General features: G+C 43.6%; 1 protein-coding gene across 5 annotated transcripts in view; it reads right to left on the bottom strand.

The window, feature by feature from the left end:
• Window positions 1–19,161, bottom strand: part of SNTG1 (syntrophin gamma 1) — a 1,229,644-nt gene that overhangs the window by 598,163 nt on the left and 612,320 nt on the right. The gene's annotated exons all lie outside the window — the stretch shown is intronic.

Raw genomic sequence — 19,161 nt, 5'->3', positions numbered from 1 at the left:
CCACCATACACAGTGATGGCAGCGCCCTCAGCACTGTACGAGGTACCTCTACACAGGTCAGCAAACCGGACTGTGTACTGGGGTTCAACAAAAACATGGGGGGCATTGATCTCTCCGATCAACTCCTCCAACCGTACAGAGCTTTGACAAAGGCCAGGGTGTGGTATAAAAAGCTGTCTGTGTACATCGCACAAATGGCAATGCTCAACACTTTCCTCCTGTCACGATGTGCACACCACACCGATATGTCATACCTTCAGTTCCAGGAGATAGTGGTTAAGGCCCTGATATTTGGCACTTGGGAAGGAGCGGGCTCTAGTACTTCTGGAACTGAAGGTGCTTGTATCGCACCAGGTCAGCATTTTCCCGAGGTGGTACAGCCAAAAAAAGAAGAAAAGGTAAGCCGCAAAAAATGTGCCGAGTGTGTTACAAAAGAGGAATATGCAAGAACACCATTTATAAATGCGACACCTGCCCTGACAAACCTGGCCTGTGTATGAAGGATTGCTTCAAATTGTACCAGACCTCCATGCACTACTAATTTACATTACAGGAACTAGTAGATTAGTTCCAAAGAGGGGGCACATCTATATAAGTTCCTTGGGTATCTAGGTTCCAAAATGATGTCACCTGTGTTTTTTTTTACTGTTTAGGAACATCAGGGGCTCTCCCAACAGAACTTGACGCCCACAGACCATTCCATCAAAGTCTGCATTCCAAAACGTCACTGCTTCCCTTCCGAGTCCCAACGTGTGCCCAAACAGTTTTTTCCCACATATGGGATACCAGCGTACTCATAACAAATCGGAAAACAACTTTTGGGGTCCAATTTCTCCTGTTACCTTTGGGAAAATAAAAGATTGGGAACTAAAAGATCATTTTTGTGGGAAAAAAATTAGATTTTTTATTTTCACGCCCAGGCCCATAAAGTTTATAAAACTTTAGTGAAGCAGTTGGGGGTTTAAAATTCTCACCACACACCTAAATAAGTTGCTTAGAGGGTCTAGCTTCCAAAATGGGGTCACTTGTGGAGGATTTCTACTGTTTAAGCACATCAGGGGCTCGACAAACAGAACATGATGCTCGCAGACCTTTCCATCAAAGTCTGCATTCCAAAACGTCACTACTTCCTTTCCAAGCCCCAAAATGTGCCCAAGCAGTTGCTTTATCCCACATATGGGGTATCAGCGCACTAAGGACAAATTGGACAAAAACTATTGGGGTCCAATTTCTCCTGTTACCCTTGGGAAAATAAAAAATTGGGGACTAAACCATCATGTTTGTGGAAAAAATAGGATTTTTTATTTTCACGCCCGGGCGTTATAAACTTCTGTGAAGCACTTAGGGGTTCGAAGTGCTCACCACACATCTAGACAAGATCCTTAGGGGGTCTAGTTTCCAAAATGGGTCACTTGTGGGGGGTTTCCACTGTTTAGGCACATCAGGGGCTCGCCAAACGCGACATGGCGTCCGATCTCCATTCCAGCCAATTTTAGCTTGAAAATGTCAAACGGTGCTCCTTTCCTTCTGAGCCCTGCCGTGCGCCCAAACATTATTCCCCCCCAAATGGGGTATCAGCGTACTCAGGACAAATTGGACACCAACTTTTGAGGTCCACTTTCTTCTTTTACCCTTGGAAAAATAAAAAAAATTCTTGTTGAAAGATCATTTTAGTGACTAAAAAGTAAAATGTTCATTTCTTCCTTCCACGTTCCTTCTGCTCCTGTGAAACACCTGAAGGGTTAATAAACTTCTTGAATGTGGTTTTGAGTACCTTGAGGGGTGAAGTTTTTAGAGTGGTGTCACTTTTTGGTATTTTCTGCCATATAGACCCCTCAAAGTGACTTCAAATGTGAGGTGGTCCCTAAACAAACTGGTTTTGGAAATTTTGTTGTAAAAATGAGAAATCACTGGTTAACTTTTAACACTTATAACTTCCTAATGAAAAACAATTTTGGTTCCAAAATTGTGCAGATATAAAGTAGACATGTGTGAAATGTTATTTCATAACTAACTTGTCTGACATATTTCTCTGTTTTAAGGGCATAAAAATTAAAATGTTGAAAATTACAAAATTTTCTAAATTTTCACCTAATTTCCATTTTTTACACAAATGAATGCAAGCTATATCGAAGAAATTTTACTACTTCCATGAAGTACAATATGTGACGAGAAAACAATCTCAGAATTGCCAAGATCTATTGAAGCGTTCCAGAGTTATTACCTCATAATGGGACAGTGGTCAGAATTGTAAAAATTGGCCCAGTCATTAACGTGCAAACCACCCTTGGGTGTAAAGGGGTTAACAGCGGGCACAGGCTTTAGCCACAGTCACTGGCTCCTGCCTCTGTGACCCGCTACTCAGCCGCTCCTCGTCCCCCACCATCTTTCTTGGAAAATGACTTGTGTATAATCCTAGGGGAGCGTTTTTAGCACAAAAAAATGTACTGAAAAGCTTAGCTTATACAAGAGTATATACAGTAATAACCTATTCCATGGTCATCAACAACTTTGCATGGGTCACTAATATTTATATACTATAACATCCCATCAATAATAGATGTGTTAAAAAAACTGATGAAAAACATTTCTTGCATTACCATTAGTGGATGTCTATAGACTCAAGTAGCTTATTTTAAGCACCAAAACAGCAATTAGAATATGATGTGTGGGAATAGTTTAATTAAAGTATATGGGTCAATGTACTGTGCATTGTACAAACCAACAGACAAGAAAATGTAATGTGTGAATTTGCCATAATTTTAGGAATGTTTGTAAGCATACTATTAAGCAGGAAATGCTATCACCAGCCTCATAATTGTACACTTTACTATATAGTGATAGAAATATGAACCTTTCTAATAACAGTTTTTTAAAACTTGGGACCATCCCAAAAAATTAAGGGCAGATGGCCCTTTTGCTTCTTGAACAGTATGCTGGCAGCAGGTACAGTTTAATGATAGAACACAACACAATCTGTTATAAAAGGGTTGGTAACTGCTAGCTGCAATACTAATGCCAAGTACCAGATTCAAGCTTCTCATATACCGCCTCAGTTCCATAAAACTATTGCATATTGTTAAATGGAAATGTAGACACAATGGCCTGTTTACTTTTTTTTACTGTGTCAACCTTTGCTTCTTTTTAGGCATTGTTTACTGAATTAAAATTTCCTTTTGTTTTCTTATCTCGGGGAACAGAATGGCTTTATATTTATAGAAATATCATTTTAGTAATGGCAAAAAAGTTCCTTTTTTATGTCTGCCCTTTATAATTGCAGACAATGACATTTTAGAAGAACTTTCAACATATAAATCATGGCGCAAACCCTATGTCCTCCTTGATAATTCAATTGAAGGAGTCAAAACTAATAAGGTAATTAAATCTTTATGTGGATTTCCGTTTGAAAAAAGTGAAGAAGCTGAATTGGAGACTTAATTTTAGATGGCTTTTTATGTTTTATTTTAAGCATGAGAGCATTTACAATTGTCATGTAATAGTGCAATAAATTGGCAAATTACTGTCACATTCTGCTTCGTAAATATCAACAAGCCCAATGAAGACAGAATTAGAGCTGTATTTCCGATGTATTATTTATGTGCAGTTTTATTTGCAATAATAAGTATTTTACATAAATGTCAGGCACAGCAGGAAAAAATGAAAATAACTCTTTTAGCTAAGTAAAACTCCAGGTAATTAGAACTGGAGCTTATTGAAGATTCATTTTGATTTTGTATTTTTCAGAAAGTATATATTTTTCACAGACTTTACATTTATATTTGATAAAATAAATACACTAAATGCAATTATATCCCATATCAGGCAGCTGTTTCTCCAAAGAAGCATTCTTCTAGTCACCTGTAGGGATGAATGGATCCGTGGAAGTTCAAGTTTGATCAAATTTTAGTCCAACAGTTGGTCCCAGTACAAGAACTGTACCCCAACTTGAACCTGAACTCAAACTTCATAGAAGTCAGTGAAGACCCGTATTTTGGAGCTGGAGAAAAAAAATCTCTTTCCTCCCCGAACTGCAAAACAGACTTTCAGGACTTCCAATGTGACCAACAACTCTTTGATTTAGGTTGCTTGAGACTGGGTATTTAATTCCAGACAGCCACTGGATTCTTGATTTAGAAAGTAGTTCAATTGCTGTTGGTCAACCTCATCATCCTCCAAATTGTTCTGGGCATCCCAAATTTTTGGATCAAATCTGACCAAGTGTTGGTGGTCTGGTATTCAATTTGTTGAAGCTGGCACAATTTCTGTAGTTGCCCTTTTACTTTTGAGGCTGTATATCCACTCTGGTCCTTTTCTCAAGGCCGAGCTGGAGTTGGGCATGGTGGCATCTAAAACCTGCTTTGTATGTCTCATCTATGCTCTGCGTCAGCAGGCACTCATCAAATTAACAAACATAGATTGGTCAATTAACCTGCACCTCTATCCCTCAAGGATAACGGAATAATTAGTTGCAAGGACAATAAGTAGCCAGCAACCATTCAAGAAATCAACAAACATCAATTCAACATACAGTGGGGCAAAAAAGTATTTAGTCAGTCAGCAATAGTGCAAGTTCCACCACTTAAAAAGATGAGAGGCGTCTGTAATTTACATCATAGGTAGACCTCAACTATGGGAGACAAACTGAGAAAAAAAAATACAGAAAATCACATTGTCTGTTTTTTTAACATTTTTTTTGCATATTATGGTGGAAAATAAGTATTTGGTCAGAAACAAACAATCAAGATTTCTGGCTCTCACAGACCTGTATCTTCTTCTTTAAGAGTCTCCTCTTTCCTCCACTCATTACCTGTAGTAATGTCACTTGTTTAAACTTGTTATCAGTATAAAAAGACACCTGTGCACACCCTCAAACAGTCTGACTCCAAACTCCACTATGGTGAAGACCAAAGAGCTGTCAAAGGACGCTAGAAACAAAATTGTAGCCCTGCACCAGGCTGGGAAGACTGAATCTGCAATAGCCAACCAGCTTGGAGTGAAGAAATCAACAGTGAGAGCAATAATTAGAAAATGGAAGACATACAAGACCACTGATAATCTCCCTCGATCTGGGGCTCCATGCAAAATCCCACCCTGTGGGGTCAGAATGATCACAAGAACGGTGAGCAAAAATCCCAGAACCACGCGGGGGGACCTAGTGAATGAACTGCAGAGAGCTGGGACCAATGTAACAAGGCCTACCATTAGTAACACACTACGCCACCATGGACTCAGATCCTGCAGTGCCAGACGTGTCCCACTGCTTAAGCCAGTACATGTCCGGGCCCGTCTGAAGTTTGCTAGAGAGCATTTGGATGATCCAGAGGAGTTTTGGGAGAATGTCCTATGGTCTGATGAAACCAAACTGGAACTGTTTGGTAGAAACACAACTTGTCGTGTTTGGAGGAAAAAGAATACTGAGTTGCATCCATCAAACACCATACCTACTGTAAAGCATGGTGGTGGAAACATCATGCTTTGGGGCTGTTTCTCTGCAAAGGGGCCAGGACGACTGATCCGGGTACATGAAAGAATGAATGGGGCCATGTATCGTGAGATTTTGAGTGCAAACCTCCTTCCATCAGCAAAGGCATTGAAGATGAAACGTGGCTGGGTCTTTCAATATGACAATGATCCAAAGCACACCACCAGGGCAACGAAGGAGTGGCTTCGTAAGAAGCATTTCAAGGTCCTGGAGTGGCCTAGCCAGTCTCCAGATCTCAACCCTATAGAAAACCTTTGGAGGGAGTTGAAAGTCCGTGTTGCCAAGCGAAAAGCCAAAAACATCACTGCTCTAGAGGAGATCTGCATGGAGGAATGGGCCAACATACCAACAACAGTGTGTGGCAACCTTGTGAAGACTTACAGAAAACGTTTGACCTCGGTCATTGCCAACAAAGGATATATTACAAAGTATTGAGATGAAATTTTGTTTCTGACCAAATACTTATTTTCCACCATAATATGCAAAAAAAATGTTAAAAAAACAGACAATGTGATTTTCTGGATTTTTTTTTCTCAGTTTGTCTCCCATAGTTAAGGTCTACCTATGATGTAAATTACAGACGCCTCTCATCTTTTTAAGTGGTGGAACTTGCACTATTGCTGACTGACTAAATACTTTTTTGCCCCACTGTACACCCAGAGTCATTTGAACAATATCTCATGTCTCCGGCCTACTGAATAATATGTCTGGCATAATTAACAATAAACATGGACTTCTGGCTCATTCACATTTATGAATAGATGCTGGTGATTACAGCTCCGTGTCTCCTTCACTCGATATCAGGGTGCCTGCTTCCTCATTGCATTGAACAGTGTGGAAACCTGAGACAAACCTCCCAGATTGTATGGAGAGGTTTCTCACAAGGAACAGGACCCCTGCACAATGCGCACCATTACCTCAGAGAAGCTCCTCACGAGGCAAGATGTTGCCGGACATACCAAAAGGCAGGAAAAACACTAAATCTTCACAGCCCATAAAAGATGCACAGGAGCGATAAGAAGTAGGACAGGGGAGATGTGCATAACTAATCTAAATGTTTCTTGCAGAACAGTAGCAGCTGAACTTGCCAAATTACTTGCTCCAGAAATAAAACAATCTCTGGAATCCACAGTCACTATTAAACTGAAGCAGGTGCAGGGTGATATATCACATCAAATTGAGAGACTTGTTAAAACTGAAGATAGAATCAGCAATTTGGAGGATGAACTGGAGAAAGCCTGTACAACCTTGACGACCTGGAAAATAGGTCCCAGAGAAACAATCTGAGGATCATTGGTCTTCCAGAATCCATTACTTTCAGCCAGCTCATATTGATATGCACAGTAGACTTACCTAAGGCACTGGGCATCAATGCACCGTTAAAATGGAGTGGGCTCACAGAATAGGTCCCCTGCATCAGCCTTGGCAGGGATCTGCATCAAACAGGCCCAAACCAGTTATAGTGAAATTTTTGGACTATGCAGGCAAAGCTAACATCCTGCAGAGACATAGAAAATCTTCACACCTTTGAAATTAAAAGGACATAAATTGTTAATATTTGGAGATTACTCCATGGAATAGCATGTAGTATAAGAGATTGAGCTGGAGCTTGGTAGATCCAATCAGAAGGTTACTAATTTGAGTTCAAGGATTAAATTGATCTAAGTTGTTTGTTATATTCAATTAAGTTAAGGCTTAAATTGTCTAAAGGCATGGGACCAAGCAACTTAAGGTACCGTCACACATAACGATATCGTTAACGATATTGTTGCTTTTTGTGACGTAGCAACGATATTGTTAACGAAATCGTTATGCGTAACAGCGACCAACGATCAGGCCCCTGCTGGGAGATCGTTGGTCGCTGGGGAAAGTCCAGGACTTTATTTCGTCGCTGGATCTCCCGCTGACATCGCTGAATCGGCATGTGTGATGTATTCACTGGTAACCAGGGTAAACATCGGGTTACTAAGCGCAGGGCCGCGCTTAGTAACCCGATGTTTACCCTGGTTACCATTGTAAAAGTAAAAAAAAAAACACTACATACTTACATTCAGGTGTCTGGTCACGTCCCTTGCCTTCAGCTTCCCGCACTGACTGTGAGCACCGGCCGGCTGTAAAGCAAAGCACAGCGGTGACTTCACCGCTGTGCTTTACGGCTGGCGCTCAGTCAGTGCGGGAAGCTGAAGGCGAGGGACGTGACCAGACACCGGAATGTAAGTATGTAGTTTTTTTTTAATTTTACAATGGTAACCAGGCCCTGTGCTTAGTAACCCGATGTTTACCCTGGTTACCCGGGGACTTCGGCATCGTTGGTCGCTGGAGAGCTGTCTGTGTGACAGCTCTCCAGTGACCAAACAGCGACGCTGCAGCGATCAGCATCGTTGTCTAGATCGCTGCAGCATCGCTTAATGTGACGGTACCTTTAGACATAGTACTAAGTAAAGCTTTAAGACTACCACCTTGTCTGACCTGTTTTACAGGAACAATAGATCAGAAGTCCTATTTATGTCAGAATTTAATAGAAGAGAGAAGTATAATACACAGATTAATGCAAAATAGACATCTGTTGAAAGGTCATCTGAATTTCTATTTTCAGTTATTTCCTTCTTGTGCGACAAATTTTGATTACATCTAAATAAATCGAAATGCAGAAGCAAGAGGTTTAATCAGATGTATATCATTCTCTCTGAATCCCATTATCAAATTATTCAACTAGATTTTTAATATGATGTTTAACAATTACTGCACAATCCCACTTATGAAATGGATATGTGCTTGTCACAAGCCAGACTTCAGAGCAAATTGTCTCTTCAAGGTACAGAAATCCTAACTTTCCCTTAATGTTCTTATCTTGCTAGACCTCATGCATGACCTAAAATGTACTTAGTTCAACCAGCTGCTTGTGATATTACCAATTTTAATTGGTGCTTATCTCATTATCATGGTGTGTCTTCTGGGGGGTATGATATCTGAAAACAATCTTATAGAAACTTGCCGGGTCATTAACATTCAATCAGACACCCATGTGAGCTGAAACTTCAACTTCTCTCAGTTTGTTTGTGTTACCTTTTGGCCAAATTAAACAGTGATTCTGTCCCACCTAGATAGAAAGTGTTGTTTTTGTCCCTTAAATGTCTAGTTTTGGAAGTATAGAATTTAAGGTATAATTCTAAGCTCATACATGATGCTAAAACACCAAGCAGTGATAATGGAATATAAAATATGTGCTTAGGAGAGGTATAATTTGGGAAGTCTACTGCAAGTGCAATATCAGATAAAGTCACTACCTTGCCCTGTTTTACAAATAAAGACCAACAATGACCTGTATGAACAAACTTACTGAAATCAGTATTTCAAATACAAATCACAACACCCATTCAACTTTATTTTGCCTTTTTATTTCTAGATAATTAATCCCTCCCTATAGAAGGGAGAACCACTGAATTGGTAATTAAAAGGCATTAGAAATTCACTAACATTCCCACATTAAGGAATCTCATGAAAAAGTGATTATAAAGGTAAGTGGGAAAAGGTGAGAAACAGTTATATTTAAGGGTCTATACTCTTCTTTTGTTCTCAAAATAGTTGACTTTTTAGCATCTGTGCTAAAAATGTTTTATTTGGTTTTGACAAACTTCTCTGATGCCTTCCAATGAGACCAAAAAAATTATGTTGGTCATGGTCTTGAACATCAGACATCTCAATATTTATGACTACTATAGCTACATCTACACAGATTGATTAACTGACCTCTAAACAGCTGATATTAAAGGGGTTGTCTAGGATTTTATATTGATGTCCTATCATTTGGTTAGGCCATCAATATGTGATTGGTGGGGGGTGTGACAGTTGTTTCTTGTGCCGTTGGTGGCCAGATGTATATCAATCTTTCCTGAGAAGATGGGTGGGAATATTCTTTGCTTTTTTTCTTTGGTGACAGTTGTGGCACTACGTGTAAACATGATACATATATGAAACTGCATATGCTAACATTCCACTAATGCTAAACTTTAATACTGGGATTCTGTTAGTGTGACTTTGCAAGTGGATGATACTCTGACCACTGTTTGCTTCACTCATTAACCCTTTACCGACATGCCAGCTTCCTGACTTTGATTTGAGCTTGCATTCTGAGCCAAAATTTTTCCCTGTACATGACATCCAATTTAATCAGCCATCAAAGGCATTTAACAGTGGTTGGTGGTGAAGAGCTGTTAATCTGTTAAATCCCTCTGTCAATGTCTTAAGGTACCGTCACATTAAGCGACGCTGCAGTGATATAAACAACGAGCCGATCGCTGCAGCGTCGCTGTTTAGGTCGCTATAGAGACGTCAAACACGGCAACACCAGAACGATGCAGGATTGATCCAGTGACGTACTTATCGTTCTCGCTGGTTGTTAGCTCCATGTAAAAACATTGCTGGCATCGTTGCTTTTGCTGTCAAACATGACGAATCACGACGACCTGATGACCAAATAAAGTTCTGGACTTCTAGCTACGACCAGCGATGTCACAGCGGGATCCTGATCGCTGCTGCGTGTCAAACACAACGGTATCCTGATACCTCATATGTGGGGAAAGCCAATGTTTGGGTGCATGGCAGGGCTCAGAAGGGAGGGAGCACCGATTGACTTTTTGAAAGCAAAATTGGCTGGAATCAATGGTGGCACCATATCGTGTTTGGAGACCCTCTGATGTACCTAAACAGCGGAACCCTCAATTCTAACTCCAACACACCCCTATCCCTAATCCCAGCCCTAACCTAATCGTAAACCTAACCTTAACACACCCGTAACCCTAATTCCAACCCTAACCGTAATCCCAACCATAACCACAACCCTAACCCAACCCTAGCTTCAGCCCAACCCTAACCCTAGCTTTACCCTAACCCTAACCCTAACTTTAGCCAACCCTAACTTTAGCCCAACCCTAACCCTAGCCACAACCCTAACCCTAGCCCAACCCTATCCCTAGCCTCAACCCTAACCCTAGACCAAACCCTATCCCTAGCCCCAACCATAACTCTAGCCCAACCCTAACCCTAACCTCAACCCTAATCCTAGCTTTAGCCCAAGCCTAACCCTAGCTTTAGCCCAACCCTAACCCTAGCTTTATCCCAAACCTAACCCTAGCTTTAGCACAAACCAAACTCTAACTTTAGCCCAGCTCACTTTAGCCCAACCTACTTTAGCCCAACTCACTTTAGCCCAACTCTAACCCTAAAGGAAAAATGGAAATGTATTTTTTTTGTTATTTTTATTTTATTATTTTTCCCTAACTAAGGGGGTGATAAAGGGGGGTTTATTTACTATTTTTTTTAAAAAAAAATTGATCCCTGTGATAGGGTCTATCACAGTGATCAAAATGAACCAATAGGAAAATTTTCCTATTTTTGCTGGGTGCAGGCTGGCAGATTTCGGCAGGTGCATGTGCCCACCATTTTCTTCCTGGAAGAAGATGCCGGAGGCCAGGGGGACTTCATGGGGGGTTGCAGAGACATCAGCGGTATCAGGGGGATCGAGGGACCTCATCTCTCTGTCCACTGATGTGCGATCACATCAGAGGAGAAAGAAATTAAATGGGAAATCTGATTTTTTTTGCAGTCGCCATTATACCATTAATAACAATGATCGCAACTAGGGTTGAGCGAAACGGATCGGTCATTTTCATAAGTCGCCGACTTTTGGCAAAGTCGGGTTTCATGAAACCCGACCCGATCCCTGTGTGGGGTCGGCCACGCGGTACGCGACTTTCGCACCAAAGTCACGTTTCAATGACGCAAAAAGCGCCATTTCTCAGCCAATGAAGGTGGACGCAGAGTGTGGGCAGCGTGATGACATAGGTCTCAGTCCCCACCATCTTAGAGAAGGGCATTACAGTGATTGGCTTGCTTTCTGCGGCGTCACAGGGGCTTTAAAGGGACGTTCCCGCCGACTGCCATCTTACTGCTACTGATCTGAGCATAGGGAGAGGTTGCTGCCGCTTCGTCAGAAGCAGGGATAGCGTTAGGCAGGGTACATTAACCCCCAGACCACTTGTGCTGTAGCGATTTCCACTGTCCAACACCACCTTTTGTTTGCAGGGACAGTGGAGGCTACATTTTTTTTTCATCAGCGCTGTAGCTCATTGGGCTGCCCTAGAAGGCTCCCTGATAGCTGCATTGGTGTTTGTACGCAGCTGTGCAAACCAACTGCTTTTTTCAAAGCACAAATCCTGTTGCTGCTTCCTTTCTGCACAGCTATCTTGTTGGTTTGTCCACACTTTTGACTTTTTTGTGCAGCAGTCCACTCCTTGTTATTGCTGCCTGCCATACTTTGCTGAGATTACTGCAGGGAGATAGTAATTGTAGGACAGTCCCTTTTTTTATTTTTATTTTTCTTCATTATATCTCTTCACGCCACTCTCTGCCACAGAAAATATACTTTAATACAGTGGCCCAGATTTATTCAATAGTCTCCCTGAAGAAAAAAAAAAAGGGTGCAGATTAAAATTGGCAAATCTGCATCAGTGGCAGTCCTGTGTGTGGCATCTGTGTCTCATTTTCTGGCACAGAAAACATACAGTCTAACAGTGGGCCTGATTTCTTGCCAATTCTCCCATAAATAAAAAAAAATAGTGGGAGATTAAGATTGGCAATTCTGCCTCAGTGTCAGTCGTGTGTGTGGCATCTGTCTTTAATTTTGTGCCACAGAAAACCTAGTGTGTAATACTGGGCCAGATTTTTTTTAAATTCTCCCAGAAAAAAAAAATAGTGGGAGATTAAGATTGGCCATTCTGCCTCTGTGCCAGTCCTGTGTGTGGCATCTGTATCTCATTTTGTGCCACAGACAACCTAGTGTGTAACACTGGGCCTGATTTCTTGACAATTCTCCCACAATAAAGTTACAAAAAAAGTGGGAGATTAAGATTGGCAATTCTGCCTCAGCGCCAGTCATGTGTGTGGCATCTGTCTTTCATTTTGTGCCACAGAAAACCTAGTGTGTAATACTGGGCCAGATTTTTTTAAAATTCTCCCAGGAAAAAAAAAAAGTGGGAGATTAAGATTGGCATTTCTGCCTCAGTGCCAGTCCTGTGTGTGCCATCAGTCTCTCATTTTGTGCCACATTAAACCTAGCGTGTAACACTGGGCCAGATTTTTTGACAATTGTCCCAGAAAAAAAAAATTGTGGGAGATTAGGATGGGCAATTCTGCCTCAGTGCCAGTCGTGTGTATGGCATCTGTCTTTTATTTTGTGCCACAGAAAACCTAGTGTGTAACACTGGGCCTGATTTCTTGACTATTCTCCCGCAATAAAGTTACAAAAAAAGTGGGAGATTAAGATTGGCATTTCTGCCTCAGTGCCAGTTGTGTGTGTGGCATCTGTCTCTCATTTTCTGCCACAGAAAACCTAGTGTGTAATACTGGTCCAGATTTTTTTATAATTCTCCCTGGAAAAAAAAATAGTGGGAGATTAAGATTGGCATTTCTGCCTCAGTGCCATTCCTGTGTGTGGCATATGTCTCTCATTTTGTGCCACAGAAAACATACAGTCTAACAGTGGGCCTGATTTCTTGCCAATTCTCCCATAAATAAAAAAATAGTGGGAGATTAAGATTGGCAATTCTGCCTCAGTGGCAGTGCTGTGTGTGACATCTGTCTCTAATTTTGTGCCACAGAAAACCTAGTGTGTAATACTGGGCCAGATTTTTTAAAAATTCTCCCAGGAAAAAAAAAATAGTGGGAGATTAAGATTGGCATTTCTGCCTCAGTGCCAGTCCTGTGTGTGGCATCTGTCTCTCATTTTGTGCCACAGAAAACATACAGTCTAACAGTGAGCCTGATTTCTTGCCAATTCTCCAATAAATAAAAAAAAATAGTGGGAGATTAAGATTCGCAATTCTGCCTCAGTGCCAGTCGTGTGTGTGGCATCTGTCTTTCATTTTATGCCACAGAACATATACTGTATAAGAGTGGGCCACATTTCTTCAATATTCTCCCAGAAAAAATAAAAAGGGGGAGATTTTTATTGGTAGTGTCTGCATCTGTGTCAGTCCTGTTAGTGGCATATCTGTCTGCCACTGAAGCTGTGTACTGTTATACATTGGGCCTGAATTTCCCTGCGGTCTCACCCACCTATAAAGGGATATATAAATCCAACAGAAGTTTGAGTTCACCTTGTAACTGGTATTACAGTAACAAATACCGTTAGTTTGGTTACATGTTTCAAACAATGAGGAAGTCTGGTGGAAGAGGTCGTGGCCGTGGGCGGTCATTGCCAGCTGGTAATGATGGTAGTGGTGGTGGAGCATCAGGTGGTCGTGGGAAAAGCAATATAGCACCTAAGTCTCGAGTGGTTGAGCCAGCTTCGTCATCTGGCTACACAAGGCCTCGAACGCTCCCTTTTCTGGGAGTAGGAAAACCGCTTTTAAAGCCGAGCAGCAAGAACAAGTTTTGGCTTTCCTTGCTGACTCAGCCTCTAGCTCTTTCGCCTCCTCTTCTGAAACTGCTAAATGTAAAAGCAGCGCGTCGTTAGTGGATGTTCACGGTCAGGGACAAGTCGCTTCCTTGTCTTCTTCACCAAGAACAACAGAGAAGGATGCGTCAGGCGACACAACGGGTTACTCCATGGAGCTCTTTACACATACCGTTCCTAGGTTAGAAAGTGAAATTGTTAACAGGCCATGCCCATTACAAGTTGAATCGGACATGGAGTGCACAGATGCACAGCCACAGCCAGATTACATTGAACATTGCCCTCGCAGTGTACTGATCCAGAATCAGACCCTGATGAGACTATGGTGCCCCGTCACGAACGCTATACCACCGGCTTACACGGTGACACAGACGAAGTTGCACACGAGATAGAAGAGGAGGTCAAGATGACCCAGTTGTTGACCCCGATTGGCGGCCATTGGGGGAACAGAGTGCAGGCAGCAGTAGCTCTGAAGCGGAGGAGGAGGAGCCACAGCAGGCATCAACATCGCAACAGGTTCCATCTGCCAGGCTCGTATCTGGCCAAAAACGCATGGCAAAACCAAAACCAGTTGTAGGACAGCGTGGCCATCCAGTTAAAGAAACTCAGTCTGCAATGCCTGAAAAGGTATCCGATAGTAGAAAGAGGGAAGTCTGGCATTTTTTTAAACAACATCCAAATGATCAGCGCAAAGTCATCTGTCAAAAATGTTCAACTACTTTAAGCAGAGGTCAGAATCTTAAAAGTCTAAATACAAGTTGCATGCGTAGACATTTATCCACCATGCATTTGCAAGCCTGGACTAACTACCAAACGTCCCTTAAGGTTGTAGCACCCTCGGCCAATGAAGCTAGTCAGCAACGCTACATCCCTTCCCTCACTGTAAGCCCACCATTTCCCGAACCACCTGCAGTAAATGTGCAGGTTTCGTCGCCAGGCCAAAGCAGTCAGGGAATCACCAGGTTCGTGGTAGGAAACACTGCATGTAGGGCACCAGCAAGAATACCATCTCCAACCCTCTCTCAGTCTGCCATGTCCACCGGCACCCCCGCTAGTTTCACGACCTGCAGCTCTCCAGTCCAGCTCACCACTCCATGAGAATCTCGTTAGGAAAAGGAAGTACTCATCCTCACATCCATGTACACAGGGTTTGAACGCCCACATTGCTAGACTAATCTCATTAGAGATGATGCCCTACCAGTTAGTTGAAAGCAAAGCTTTCAAAGCCCTGATGGACTACGCTGTACCACGCTACGAGCTACCCAGTCGACACTTCTTTTCCAGAAAAGCCATCCCAGCCCTCCACCAGCATGTAAAAGACCGCATCATCCATGCACTCAGGCAATCTGTGAGTACAAAGGTGCACCTGACAACAGATGCATGGACCAGTAGGCATGGCCAGGGACGTTACGTGTCCATCACGGCACACTGGGTTAATGTGGTGGATGCAGGGTCCACAGGGGACAGCAATATTGGGACAGTTCTGCCTAGCCCACGGTGTAGGAAGCAGTTGGCTGTAGGCGTTCACCCCCCTCCTCCTCCTCATCCTCCTGCAGAAGCGAGAGCTCGTCCACAGACCGCAGTCGCACGAGCACTCCATCCGCAGCTGCTACTGTTGCACACGAGGTGTCCCATTATGGGACAGCTAGTGGCAAGCGTCAGCAGGCTGTATTGGCAATGAAGTGTTTGGGTGACAACAGACACACCGCGGAAGTTCTGTCCGAGTTCTTGCAGCAAGAAACTCAGTCATGGCTGGGCAGTGTACATCTTGAGGCAGGCAAGGTAGTGAGTGATAACAGAAGGAATTTTATGGCTGCCATAGCCCTTTCACAACTGAAACACATTCCTTGCCTGGCTCACACCTTAAACCTGGTGGTGCAGTGCTTCCTGAAAAGTTATCCGCGGTTATCCGACCTGCTCCTCAAAGTGCGCAGACTTTGCTCGCGTATCCCCCATTCGCCCATACACTCCAGCTGTATGAAGAACCATCAGCGGTTTTTGAACCTTCCCCAGCATCGCCTAATCATCGACGTTGCAACAAGGTGGAACTCCACACTGCACATGCTTCAGAGACTGTGTGAACAGAGGCGTGCTGTTATGTATTTGTGGGAGGATACACATACACGGGCAGGCAGTTGGATGGCAGACATGGAGTTGTCAGGTGTGCAGTGGTCGAAGGTACAAGACCTGTGTCAAGTCCTTCAGTGTTTTGAGGAATGCACATGGCTGGTTAGTGCAGACAACGCCACAATAAGCATGAGCATCCCCCTAATGCTTCTGCTGATGCAAAGTTTGATGCACAAAAAGGAGCAGGCGTCTGCAGCAGAGGAAGAGGGAAGCCTTGATGACAGTCAGCCATTGTCTGGTCAGGGCAGTCTACAGGACGAGGTAGCGGGCGAAGAGGAGGAGGACGAGGAGGATGATGGGGATGAGTATTTTTTGAATGAGGAAGCTTCTCCGGGGCCAAGAGAAACTGGTGGCGTTGCAAGGCCGGGTTCAGGTTTTTTGAGGGAGACAAGTGAAGTAGATTTGCCTGAAACTGCCCCTCAACCAAGCACAACCGCAGATTTGACAACTGGAACTTTGGGCCACATGGCGGATTATGCCTTACGTATCCTCAAAAGGGACCCACGCATTTTCTAAAATGATGACCGATGATGATTAGTGGTTGGCCTGCCTCCTTGATCCTCGCTATAAAGGCAAATTGCAAAATATCATGCCACATGAGAACCTTGAACAAATATTAGCAACCAAACAAGCAACTCTTGTAGACCGTTTGATTCAGGCATTCCCAGCACACAGCGCCGGTGATGGTTCTCACACGAGCTGCAGAGGGCAACAGGGCAGAGGTGTTAGAGTTGCACAAATCAGAAGTGGCGTTGGACAGAGGGGTTTTCTGACCAGGTTGTGGAGTGATTTCGCAATGACCGCAGACAGGACAGGTACTGCAGCATCAATTCAAAGTGACAGGAGACAACATTTGTCCAGTATCGTTACTAACTATTTTTCATCCCTTATCGATGTTCTCCCTCAACCTTCATTCCCATTTGATTACTGGGCATCCAAAATAGACACCTGGCCAGAATTTGCAGAATATGCATTGCAGAAGCTTGCTTGCCCAGCAGCTAGTGTGCTATCAGAAAGAGTATTCAGTGCTGCTGGTTCAATATTGACTGAAAAAAGGACTCGTCTGGCTACCCAAAATGTTGATGATCTAACCTTTATTAAAATGAACCACTCATGGATTTCTAATTATTTTGCCCCACCTTTCCCAGCTGACACCTAGCTTTCCTATAAAAAGGTCTTGCTTGTGGACTGGTCTTACTGACGGTTCCAATCTCTTAATTTGCAGCAGCTGTTTGTCCAGCATACGACATGTTTACACCTCCCTAAATGGGCTAACTCCCCCCACGGGGCCGTGGTCTCGCCACTTGGCACAAGCACCTGTGGGAGTGCCATTTGTCTGGAGAGGTGGCGGCACGGTGGCGCAGTGGTTAGCACTGCAGCCTTGCAGCGCTGGAGTCCTGGGTTCAAACCCCACCAAGGACAACATCTGCAAAGAGTTTGTATGTTCTCTCCGTGTTTGCGTGGGTTTCCTCCGGGTACTCCAGTTTCCTCACACATTCCAAAGACATACTGATAGGGAATTTAGATTGTGAGCCCCATCGGGGACAGTGATGATAATGTGTGCAAAATGTAAAGCGCTGCGGAATATGTTAGCGCTATATAAAGATAAAGATTATTATTAAGAGGTGGGTGTGCCCGCTTTTGGTCAACGGCACTGCCACTGGGTCCCTCATAGTACAATAAAGTGTGTCTGGCGGTGGTGGCGCACACCCAACGTCAGACACACCGTTGTAACATGAGGGGCCCTGGGCCTGTATCGCCGGCCGCAAGAGAGTTTCCCCCCCCCAGCTCAAACAGTGCTCTACGATTTGCAAAATTTTCTCTCTCAGCTCCACCAGTGTTTAGTCTATGCGCTGACATCCTTCAATGCCTGGCACTGACAATACCAATTTGTTGACATGTATGATGCTAGTTAAAATAGTCAGGGTCAGTGTCCTATATTGACACCAGTAAATACTTAGCGCCAAATTACTATGTCTGAAACTCAGCAGAGGAGCCCACCCCTGTACCTAAGTATGCCATCCTTTTTTGGGGGGTTTTGTTGTTTTGCGAGACATTAAGATCTATTTTTTTTGGGAGTACTAACTGTGTCAGACACTCCTTCCAATCGTCCTCCGCTGACCACACCAATGCTGCCTGTGTACCCCTGCCACATAATCGAAGGTGCTTTGAGCCAATTTTTTTTTAATTTTAGGCCTACTAAGTGTGTCTGCGGTCCCTCCTTCAAATTGTCCTCCGCTGACCACACCAATGCTGCCTGTGTACCCCTGCAAGATAAATCAAACTGCTTTGAGCCTATTTTTTAAAATTTTAGGCCTACTAAGTGTGTCTGCGGTCCCTCCTTCCAATTGTCCTCCACTGAGCACACCAATGCAGACCGTGTACCCATGTAACCTTTTTTAAACCTGCGTGGAGCCAACTTTGTGGTGTAAGGCCTAATAACTAGGGTTGAGCGAAACGGGTCGGCCACTTTCAGAAGTCCCCGACTTTTGGCAAAGTCGGGTTTCATGAAACCCGACCCGACCCCTGTGTGGGGTCGGCCATGAAGTCGGTGATCTTCTGAATGTGGTATCGGAATACCAATCCCGATTTCCGATATGTTTGCAATATCGGAAATCGGTATCGGAATCCATATTTAATGTAAAATAAATAATTAAAATAAAAAATATCGCTATACTTACCCTCTGACGCGCCCTTTTACTAACCGGGAACCTTCCTTCCTTCGAATCAGCGCTTCCAGGACCTTGCGGTGACGTCGCGGTGACGTCGCGGCTTGTGATTGGTCGCGCGGCCGCTCATGGTCCTGCAAGCGCTGATTCTTAGGAAGGAAGGCTGCCGGAAAGAAGCAGGGCGCGTCCGAGGGTGAGTATATACCTAATAGGAATATACTCACCCTCGGACGCGCCCTGCTTCTTTCCGGCAGCCTTCCTTCCTAAGAATCAGCGCTTGAAGGTCCTTGCGTGACGTCGCGGTGACGTCGCTGCTTGTGATTGGTCGCGCGAGCGGTCACATGAGCGGCCGCGCGACCAATCACAAGCCGCGACGTCACCGCGACGTCACCGCAAGGTCCTGGAAGCGCTGATTTGAAGGAAGGAAG

This window comes from Ranitomeya imitator, chromosome 6 (assembly GCF_032444005.1).
Source record: "Ranitomeya imitator isolate aRanImi1 chromosome 6, aRanImi1.pri, whole genome shotgun sequence".
NCBI classification, from domain to species: domain Eukaryota; kingdom Metazoa; phylum Chordata; class Amphibia; order Anura; family Dendrobatidae; genus Ranitomeya; species Ranitomeya imitator.
The sequence above is the reverse complement of the archived record's forward strand: the minus strand, read 5'-3'. Positions and strand labels throughout refer to the sequence as shown.